Source organism: Microtus oregoni, unplaced genomic scaffold, assembly GCF_018167655.1.
Source record: "Microtus oregoni isolate MIOR12 unplaced genomic scaffold, Mior012 000021F_ref0000039, whole genome shotgun sequence".
Taxonomy (NCBI): Eukaryota; Metazoa; Chordata; class Mammalia; order Rodentia; family Cricetidae; genus Microtus; species Microtus oregoni.
This window is the reverse complement of record NW_024543080.1, coordinates 20,277,840-20,288,959: the sequence shown is the minus strand read 5'-3', so window position 1 is coordinate 20,288,959 and position 11,120 is coordinate 20,277,840. Positions and strand designations below refer to the sequence as shown.

The window sequence follows — 11,120 nt, the reverse complement described above, 5'->3', positions numbered from 1 at the left end:
GATAAATATTCATGGACAAGTTAATGCAGCCTTACTTGCATGACACTTGTGTTGACCCATGCTAGGTAAAGTCTGAGATGTTCAGGGCAACCATAAGTGCACAGAGCAGCCATGGAAAATAATATTTTTCATTTTGAGTTGAGGGTTCCTGTATCTCAGATTAGTCTCCAACTCACTATGTAGCTGAGATAGTCTTTCAGCTACAAATCTCTTGCTTCTGCTTCCTGAATCCAGGGAGCACAGGAGGGCACCACTATGCCCAGTTTCTGTTGGGCTGTGCTTGTGTGGCAAGCGATCGTAAGCACTGAGGATTCTGTGTGTAATTGGCTTGCAGTGTATCAACTGGGTCGCCACCCCCTGCTCAAACTGGCGAATGGGTATAGAGTTCAAGTTGGTGCCTACAGGTTGAGCAATGAAGAAGGTACTTTAGACACAGGATCACAGGAGTCTCTGGCAAGAGCTCTTTCCTTCCTATGACTCATCACGGCCTATCTGATTCTTTCCACACCACCTGTGGAGCAGGAGAGTACCCACGTGGCCACCCCCATCAGACACAAAAGACACCTGTTGCCAGGGCAGTTAGTAACCAGGAGAGCGACTACAGCTGGCAAATGCCTGGGCTGGACTCCCATCTGCTGTGTTCTTTCCCCCACCTCCTGGACTTTAGCCCCAATCTGAAGACACAAAGGGGATGTATTTGAAGCAGGGAACGTTAAGTCTTAAACTTCATGGCCTTAACAACGAAAAGAAGGTAAGGCTTTGAGTGCTTGAGACAGAAGGAGGACGTGGATGAGTGACTTGGGTTAAAACTTGTTCAGGTGTCAGAGTCACACTGGATTTCAGCTGTCACTTTCACCAAGGCAGGAGTGTGTCACTCAGAGCCTAGGTTCGTCTGCGGTAACAAAAGTGCCCCCCCCACCCCAAACTGTAGCATAGAGCTGGTAGAATCTCATCTCTTCTTACATTCTAATATGGAAATAAGTGTCTATGTCTAGGTTTGTGGCTCTGAATTAGAAGGGCACCTAGAGACCCAGGTTCCTCCTGTCTTGTTAGTTTGCTGTCCCTTTGGGTGGCACTTTTAAAAAGGGATTTATTCTTTTATTTAGTTAGTTAACATGTATGTCTGTGAGTGTATGTGTGTGTGTGTATGTGTGCAAACTTGTGCCCACACAGATTGATCAGATGAGTGTGCCAGGTATCTGCTAGCACCCGCCTCCTATTTTGAGGCAGAGTCTCTTCCTGAACTGCAAACTTGTGTTTGCTTGGCTAGGTTGGAAGTTAGCAAGCCCCAGAGATTCTCCTGCTTCTGTCCTCCTTGGAGCGAGGGTTACAGTCACTCCCAGGACATCCAGCTTGTTACACAGGTGCTGGGATCTGAACTCTTGTCCCTGTGGTTGTGCAGCAAGCACTCTTAACCACTGAGCCCTCTCTCCAGACCACTGGGGAGCACTTGTATCCACAAGCTAAAAGCTACAGCAGCTCACTGTACTCACCTTCTAGCCCAGAGAAGGAGAGAGGGGCCAAAATGAGCTGTTTCCTTCTAGGGAACTGACAGATGTTGCCTTTATGCCTCTTCCTGTCGCACAAACTTGGTCATGTGGCCATGCTGGGAGGAAATGGTCTTTATAAAAGTTAACACAGCTGGATGACCTGCTAAGACTGAGGTCTATCACTAAGAGAAGGAAGACAGCGGGAGTGGTTACAGGGGCCAGAGGTCTGATGGGAACCAGGCACAGTGGGTCCAGCTGGAGATAACTCATACAGAGAAATAGACACGCCCACAGTAGCCTGGAGCCTCTGAAGATGGTAGATTTTTTTTAACTTAAAAAATTGTATTTTATGTGTATGGTTGCTTTGCCTACATGTATGTGTGTGCATCATGTAAAAGCCTGGTGCCCACAGAGGTCAGAAGAGGGTCCTGGAGTTACAGATGTTTGTGAGTCATGTAGATGCTAGTGGACTATTCTGGAGGCCTATAGTGAATTCCCAGAAGTTCCTGGGCCAAGTGGCCTTATGCAGCGTTGAACACAGGAGGCTCTCTCTCAATTAAGATAGAAGGAAAAAACCCAATCTCTGATATTCTCCAACCTCTGGATGTACACCGTGGCATGCATGCACTTACACACACACACACACACACACACACACACACACACACAAACATGTGCACACTTGTATGTACACACACACACACAAACATGTGCACACTTGTATGTACACACATACACACAAACATGTGCACACTTGTATGTACACACACATACACACAAACATGTGCACACTTGTATGTACACACACACATACACTGTCCATACATAAATACAAAAGAGAAAATTATAACAGGATGTATTTGTTAAATACATAGGGAAATATTGACGAGACATGCCACAATATCAGCAAGCTTGAGGCTCTGTCACAGTCACGAGCTCATGGGCAGTTCAGTTAGCCCTTGACCTATTCCTGCTTGGTGCATCAGACCAGGGGTGGCGCTGACGAAAGAGCAGGCATCTTTTAGGCAAATCCTACTTGCCTTGGTGAGTGAGGAGGGTTCACCGTAAAAGCTAACAGGCTGGGACCTACGTCTTACTTCCCTATCCATTGTCCACAGTGGTGCCATCTACACAGCTCTGTGGTCCTCAAGACGTGCTGGGAAGCAAACAGGGGAGGTGATGTCCCCAGGTTAGGGAGACCGAGTCACAGGATGACACAGAGCAGAGAAGCGCGTCAGCAGGGTGTGAACAAGTTTCCAGACCCTCCCCACCCCACTTGGGTGTGGCTCACACCGCCCCACAATCTCATGCTTCTCAGCCCGTTAGCATGTCATCTCTGAACCCATAGCTCTCATTCAAATGCTCCCAGGAGGCCCACATAAGTAGCACCCCATTTTCTTAGGGGAGGTCCAACTCCTTTCATTAGGGGATAAATTCAGGACTTGAGGCATTGTTCTGGCTCCTGACTCCTTTTAGTAAGACATGGAACCCCCCCCCCCCGTAAAACATGCAGCCCCCTCTCCTGAAAAGATAAATCTGTTCTCCCCTTCATCTTTCCTACAGAGACTTGGTCGCAAGTCTGTGTTTGTGTTTTTCCTTTTGTGCCCCTCCCCTGGCAAAAAAACAAGACCAGAAAGACCTCCTCTTAGTTCCTGGGCCTGCCCTCTCCTCTGTCTTCTTCTGAGGCCAACTCTGAGTCTGTGGGAGACAGCCTGTTCTGACCTCCACTGTCCCAGTGAGCCATAGCCCTTCTCCCAACTCCATCCACTTGTTCTTTAACACACTTGCTTGATAAATGGCACAATTTTTAAAGTAAAGATTTATAGAATCACCTTCTCCTCCTCTTCCTTTTGATTGTAGAATGGTTTTAGTAATCCCCAAATCCAGGGGTTCTGTCTTGTATAATTCCCTCCCCATTCTATGAAGTGTGGGCAGGATCTGTGATCTGATTCCAAACAATAGAACAGAGTAAAGATGTCAGGGTGTCACTCTTGTAGCTAGGGTATATAATTGTACTTATATATGCTTCTCTATGTAGCCCGGCCTGGTCTCAAACTCTCTATCACCCTGATTCAGCCTCCCAATTCCCGGGATCATCAGTAAGTGCCACCACATCATGGATTGACAGAACTCGTTTACAGATCATCAAGCACTCTGCCATGTCTATCAGGAACGGAGGGCAGAATCCGATGAGCAGGCAGCAAGGAATTGAAGCCCCAATTCAGCTGAACTCTTCCAATAACCATATGACCTTGAAAGTGAGTATGCCATCCTTGAACCTTCATAGGGGACCCCTACTCCTGGGGACAACCTGATGGCAGCCTCATGGATGATCCTAAAGCCCAGGACCCCATGAAGTCATTCCTGGATTCCCCGCCCCACTCGGCACAGAAAGATAGCAGGATGCATTGTTTTCAATTGTGGCGACTTGTTACCCAGCAGTAGGTAGCAAACAATCTCCTAAGTCTAATTAGTCCCGTGCTCTCACCTGCCAGGGAGCTCTGGCGTCTCTCCATTTGTCCTTGCTCCTGCCTCTGTTCTGCGCCAGTCCCCACAACCTTCATTTGTGTAAACCATCACCTCCTGTATCCAGGGTAGTGATAGTGAGGACTCACCCAAGCTCCCCAACATCATTTGTATCAAGTCACAGCAGAAAGCCATTGTTTCCGCTCCCTAATAGCTCAAGGGGAGCAAGCAATGGCAGCAGTTGGATGCGTGCTGGTACTGAAGGCAGCTTTTCTGCCGTGGTTTCAGGCAGAGACTGCACAGTACGAGAAAGCACCTAACCTCCTCCTCCCCACCAACCCCTGCCCTCCAAGCTCTTGCTAAGTCTCCTGTTGGGTAAACGTGTCCAGAGGTTAGAGGTCCAGGGTTATGTAGGGCACAGAGCAAAAGAGAAGCTGTAGAAAACAGATCTGGGCAGCAGAACAACGGGAAAACATGCAAAAAAGTCTCCTAACTGAGCCCCATTTCTTATCTTGCTCAGCTCCAGGCTCCATAGCGAGCGATCCTCTACTGAAAACAACACTCCATTCAGATACTCCCCACAGCCCTGGATACAGACCCAAACCCCTGCTGCACCACATCATCCTCTGAGGATGCTTGCTGCCTTCCTGAGACCCCTCAAGCAGTTCTGTGGAGAATGTGTGTGTTGAGAAAGGGCCCCTTTCTTTCCAACCACGTTCAGCTTGTGTCTATGTTCCCACCATACCTGACCCCCTGCCACTCTGCTTTCCACATTCCAGAAGACCCAGTCATTCTCCTCCCACAAAGAAATGACACTAATCATCCTATAGGGCTGTGGCTCCCTTCAGGGTAACTTCTACTGTCTTCTGGCCTGAGGAGGTTTCTTCCTGGAGTGCATGACCACAGCTCTAAAGGGCAGCCTGGCTTCTGTAGCACAGACCTGGAACATTCCAACTATCGCGTTCACAGTTCTCAGCTCAGGGTACAAGAGTGGTCGCACTGATAAGACTAACTCTGATGCTGGAGGTCTGGCTGCATCTTAGTGATCTTCCCTACACGGGTAACAGCAACAGCTCGACCATAGCCCACTTCTCACCTCTCTGGCCCCTTTGTGTTATAGATCACTGCTTCCCAGGCTTTGAGAGGTTGGCTCTGCATCCTCACCTCTGTAGGTTGCTCTGTGACCACCCTGCTGTATCCCTGTCATGCCGTTTCTTGGCATCACACAGCTGCAAGCCCCGTGGTACCGGGGCAGTGCCAGTCTCTGCAGCTTGCATCTGTAGCCCTCAGATGCTCCTCACTGCCTCTGGGCTGTCATTTATGGTCTTAAAGCAGAACACACCTCTGAAAAGCAACCCTTTGACTTTGAAAGGACCTAGTAGGGGCTGGGTGGGAAATGGGCCCCTCGCTGTCTTCTTCAGTCTTCATCTTCTCCAGGGAGACTCCTTCCTCCAAGAGAATTGGCTCATGTACCTGGATGCTTGCCGCTTCCCTGGCTCACCAAACCACCAGGCTTAAATGGGTGCCATGCCTTCATTTGTCTGAGAGAAGGAGCTCTGCCTACTTGTCTGTCCAGCATAGTGGGTAGTTTATGATAAACCTACCGGATGGTGCCCATCATCACTCAAACAGATGGGCCAGGGATACAGAGTGGTGGGCTAGTCTCAGCACTACCCCCCACTACCCTTCAGTAAGAAAATTAAAGAAGCCAGCTGCAGGCCAATGGAAGACTTGACTTTGGGACTTGATCTTAACACTGTGCTCGAAATGAGACCGTGCCTGGAGGATTCTGGGAGGAGAAAAGGTGTGAGCTAGCGAGGAGAACAGGCAGTTGTGAGACCAAAGATGGCACAGGCTGTCGGGGAGGCCATGTAGCTTTCTGAACAAGATGGAGGGCAGGAGGAATGCTTTCTGCAGAGAAGCGACGTGATCTGCCTTGTTTCACAGCACAGTCAGCTGCTGTGTGGGCCATAGCTGAGGGAACAAGGCAAGATCATCTGCGGGGTGGGGGGGCAGGAGATCATGGAGGGGATCCAGCTGAGGGACAGTGGCGGGAACCGGGACCGGTTTCTCTTGATGGATACATGTATTGTGGGGTAGATGATTCTCCGTGGTGGTGGTGAGTGGGGGTTGCACTGTGTACTTCAGGCCGTTTCTCAGCATTCCTGGCCTGGACCCGCTAATGTCCGTTGTGCCCTTTCAATGTAATAACCCAAAGTGTCCCCAGACAAGACTCAGAATGACTCGTGTGGGTTAACAGTGGTGTAAGAAGTGACCTGAGTTGGGATTTGCCGAGTTTACAAGTTGGGAATTGAGGAGGAGTCACAGAAAACCCCAAGGCTTTTTTGATTCCAGTGAGCAGATGGAGTCGCCATTGAGAGAGAAGGGCAGGGAAGGCCAGGGTTCACATGAGAGGTCTATACTGGAATAAACACATGGCTTACATATTAAACACATTGTTTCATAAATTAAAAAAAAAGCTGGTGGCTGAGGTCGTGGGGGCATAGATGGGTATAAGTGGCCACAGACGATGACAATGGCACTATTGCCAAAGGTTCTGGAGTCCACCACATGTGTTCTAGGCAGTCATGCTGTTCTGGGCTTGAGAGCCGTAGTGTATGAGGGCTGACGATTAACTACCGTGCACACTAGAATCATCTGCTACAGAGGTCACCAGGATGTCTCCCTGCCTTTGGAACCAGCACAGTGTGTGTCAGGGCCGCAGGTCTAGTCTCACAGCCTTGCGTCTTGAATTATTCATTGAATTGTTTATTTACTATTGCCTATCTGTTTTATCTAGTGTTTAGTGTCACCCTGCCAAGGAGGAAGATGGGATCTGGAGAAGAACCTGGCTCTTGAGTGACTTGTGTATCTGATGGACCAAGCTGAAAAGAACATTCTCTCCTTGGAAGGAAGAAGAAGAAAAAAACAAAAATCCATTGTGTTCTCCCTCCAGCCTTGGGTTGCAGCCCCGAGCTGCAGAGAGTTTTGCTGAAGCACAACGATAGCCGAACCACTCTCCTCTGCCTGGAGGTATAAGCAACTGCAGGAACTTTGGAACACGTTGCTGAGCCTGAGCGCGCAGTTCCCCCACCACAGATTCTGTTGCTGCTCCGCAGAGGATATGTGCCACCCGCTGTTTGGTATGTGGCTGCTTCAGCGCCTTTCCTAAAATCTCAGCAGAAGCTCCCAGTTCTCCACTGCTGAACAGGCTGGAAAAAAACAAACCAAACCAAGACTTGTGCCTTTTAACAGACTGAACAGTCTCTCTCTCTCTCTTTCTCTCTCTGAGACAAGGTCCCCTAATATGTGACTGCCCAAATCTGCAATGTCCCCCACATGCTCATGTTTTGAATCCTTATTCCCTAGCATATGGGGCTACTGATTTGTTTAATATTTTGAGACAGTATCTCTTGCACCCCAAGTAGGCCTTGAATTTGCTATGTAGCCCAGGCTGACCTTGAACTTACGGTTCTTCTGTCTCCCCATCCCAAATTCTGGGATTACAGGCACATGCTCTGATGGTGACGACAGAGATTTTACTCGGGGTCTTGTGTATGTTCAGTGAGCACTGGACCACTGGAACTGTATTCCTGACCCCTGGACAGGTGCTTTTCTGAAGCCGTTAGGGAATGGGGCTTGGCTGGAAGAAGCAAGACTTTGAAAACTATCCGTACCTTTGACTTTTATCTAGTTTTCTCTGCCTCTTCTCTGAGTCATGTGGATTTCCACTCAGTTTCTCACTCCCATTGTCATGGATACAGCTGCTTTAACACACCTTCCTGCTGTGATGGACTGAGCCCATGAGCCAAAACAAACTGTGGTTTCTGCTAGATGTTTTGATCATGACAATGAAAACATAACTCTCTTTATCTTCTATGCAGACCAGGCTAGCCTTGAATTCTCAATGAGACTGCCCTCGGCCTCTCCAGTCCTGGGACTATAGGTAACAGCTACCATACTATTTCATTGTTAGGAAGAGAGGCTCACTAAACCAAAATGTAGGTTTTGGGGGGAGCAGGGAGGAAAGGGAGTGAGAGGGAGAGTCTGCCTTTAACTTAGTGAAAATTCTGGGGCTGCTCAGCAGTTAAGTTCATTGGCTGCTCTTGTAGAGGCGTTGGGTTCAGTTTCCAGAATCAACATGAAGGATCCCAGTCATCTGGAACTCTAGTTCCAGGGCATCTGATGCCCTTTTCTGACCTCCATGGGCATGGGCATCGGGCACACATGTGGTACACACACACACACACACACACACACACACACACTGGCAAAATCTTCATACAATAAAGTAAATAAGTATGAAAAATGTAAAATAATGAAAATTCTGAGCTGAAGAATATATTTTATAAAATGTTCACTTTTTAAAATTTATGTGTCTGTGTGTTTTACCTGAATGTTATGTATATGCACGGCATCCATGCAGTGTTTGAAGAGGTTTTGAATCCCCTGTCATATGGGTGACAGGAACTGGACCCAGGTCTTCTGCAAGAGCAGCAAGTGTTCTTAACTACTGACCCATCTCTCCACTCTATTTAATATTTTTTAAAGATAAAAAATGTGTGTGTGTGTGTGTGTGTGTGTGTGTGTGTGTGTAAGTGTACCTGTATGTGTTGGTTGTCTGCCACATGTGTTTGGTATCTGTGGAGGCCAGGAGAGGGTGTAAAATTCCCTGGAGCTGGAATTATAGGTGATTGTGAGCTGCCCAATGTGGGTGCTGGGAACTGAACTCAGATCCTCTGACAAGCGACAAGCTGTCAATTGCTGAGCCATCTGTCCAGCCCCACGAAGATTATTTTTACTTAATTTCTTTTACATAAATACAGCCATAAGAACTAAGCTAATAAAAATTCCTTAAGCAAAATTCCTCCTGGAACACACTTTAATAAGCACATATATGTATATATAGTGTGCACATTAGAGCTAACGTGCTTTTTAAAGATTGCCTGAGAAGAGAATTTCCTTTAGAGTTTCTATATTATTAACCAAATTACTACATTAAGAAAAGACATAATTTCACAGTCTGTGTTAATGGATTAAAATCAATGCGGTTTTATGCCTGCTGCCCCTTTACGATCACAGGGCTTGCTAATTTGCCTCGCTCATGTGATCCTTGTGGCAGGGTGGCGGTGTTTCAAACACGGGTTAGGGTTAAGAGTAATGGAAGTAATTAATCATAAGGAGGTCGGCTTTAAAAAAAAACAACTTTTCAAAAGGCTGCTGCGGACCCATGACATCATACGGTAATTCTTAGAGTCACACAAACCAAGGATCTCTCTGCTTCTGTTGTTGTTGTTTAATTAATCACAGAGACAGACTGGTGTGTGGCTTGGCGGGAAGCCCTCCCCCAGCCGGCAGAGACTCTGGGTTCAAGTCCCCGGGACCATAAACAATGGCAGAAGCAGCAAGCCCCCCTCCAAACCCAGACTTTTGAGTTGTTCACAAATAGAAATGATGCCCTCAAAGAGATACAGGTGAGCCAGGCAGTGGTGGTGCGCGCCTTTAATCCCAGCAGAGGCAGGTGGATCTCTGTGAGTTCAAAGCCAGCATGGTCTACAAGAGCTAGTTCCAGGACAGACTCCAAAGCTACAGAGAAACCCTGTCTCTAAAAATAAAATGAAAAGAAAAATAAAAAAACAAAATATAGGTGTTTAGGATCTCAAATTGAGGTCTTCTTAAATTTTAAACAAACCCATTACCGGTCCCTCCCTCTTTCCCTAATGGGAAACACAGGTGGGCACTTGGGACCTTCCTAGGCTCTGCCCATGCTGCTTCCTGAAGTGATGACATTGTTATGCCACCTGTCTCACTGGGCGGGCACTGTCTCGCTGGGCGGACACTGTCTTGCTGGGAAGACACTGTCTCACTGGGCAGGCACTGTCTCACTGGGCGGGCACTGTCTCACTGGGCGGGCACTGTCTCACTGGGAAGACACAGTCTCACTGGGCGGGCACTGTCTCACTGGGCGGGCACTGTCTCACTGGGAAGACACTGTCTCACTGGGAAGACACTGTCTCACTGGGCAGCCACTGTCTCACTGGGAAGACACTGTCTCACTGGGCGGGCACTGTCTCACTGGGAAGACACTGTCTCACTGGGAAGACACTGTCTCACTGGGAAGACACTGTCTCACTGGGAAGACACTGTCTCACTGGGAAGACACTGTCTCACTGGGCGGGCACTGTCTCACTGGGCAGGCACTGTCTCACTGGGCGGGCACTGTCTCACTGGGCGGGCACTGTCTCACTGGGCGGGCACTGTCTCACTGGGCGGGCACTGTCTCACTGGGAAGACACAGTCTCACTGGGCAGGCACTGTCTCACTGGGCGGGCACTGTCTCACTGGGAAGACACTGTCTCACTGGGCAGCCACTGTCTCACTGGGAAGACACTGTCTCACTGGGCGGGCACTGTCTCACTGGGAAGACACTGTCTCACTGGGAAGACACTGTCTCACTGGGAAGACACTGTCTCACTGGGAAGACACTGTCTCACTGGGAAGACACTGTCTCACTGGGCGGGCACTGTCTCACTGGGCAGGCACTGTCTCACTGGGCGGGCACTGTCTCACTGGGCGGGCACTGTCTCACTGGGCGGGCACTGTCTCACTGGGCGGGCACTGTCTCACTGGGAAGACACAGTCTCACTGGGCAGGCACTGTCTCACTGGGCGGGCACTGTCTCACTGGGCAGACACTGTCTCACTGGGCGGGCACTGTCTCACTGGGCAGACACTGTCTCACTGGGCGGGCACTGTCTCACTGGGAAGACACTGTCTCACTGGGAAGACACTGTCTCACTGGGAAGACACTGTCTCACTCGGCGGGCACTGTCTCGCTGGGCGGACACTGTCTCACTGGGCGGGCACTGTCTCACTGGGCGGGCACTGTCTCACTGGGAAGACACAGTCTCACTGGGCGGGCACTGTCTCACTGGGCGGGCACTGTCTCACTGGGAAGACACAGTCTCACTGGGAAGACACTGTCTCACTGGGAAGACACAGTCTCACTGGGAAGACACTGTCTCGCTGGGCAGGCACTGTCTCGCTGGGCGGACACTGTCTCACTGGGCGGGCACTGTCTCACTGGGAAGACAATCTCACTGGGAAGACACTGTCTCACTGGGCGGGCACTGTCTCACTGGGAAGACACTGTCTCACTGGGCGG

General features: G+C 49.3%; 1 long non-coding RNA gene across 1 annotated transcript; it reads left to right on the top strand.

Moving 5' to 3' along the window:
• The first annotated feature begins 525 nt into the window (after positions 1–525).
• LOC121460699 lies at positions 526–6,872 on the top strand. Its single transcript, XR_005976098.1, has 3 exons — positions 526–751; positions 3,567–3,748; positions 6,757–6,872. It is a non-coding gene; the product is annotated as an uncharacterized LOC121460699 (long non-coding RNA).
• Positions 6,873–11,120: the final 4,248 nt, after the last annotated feature.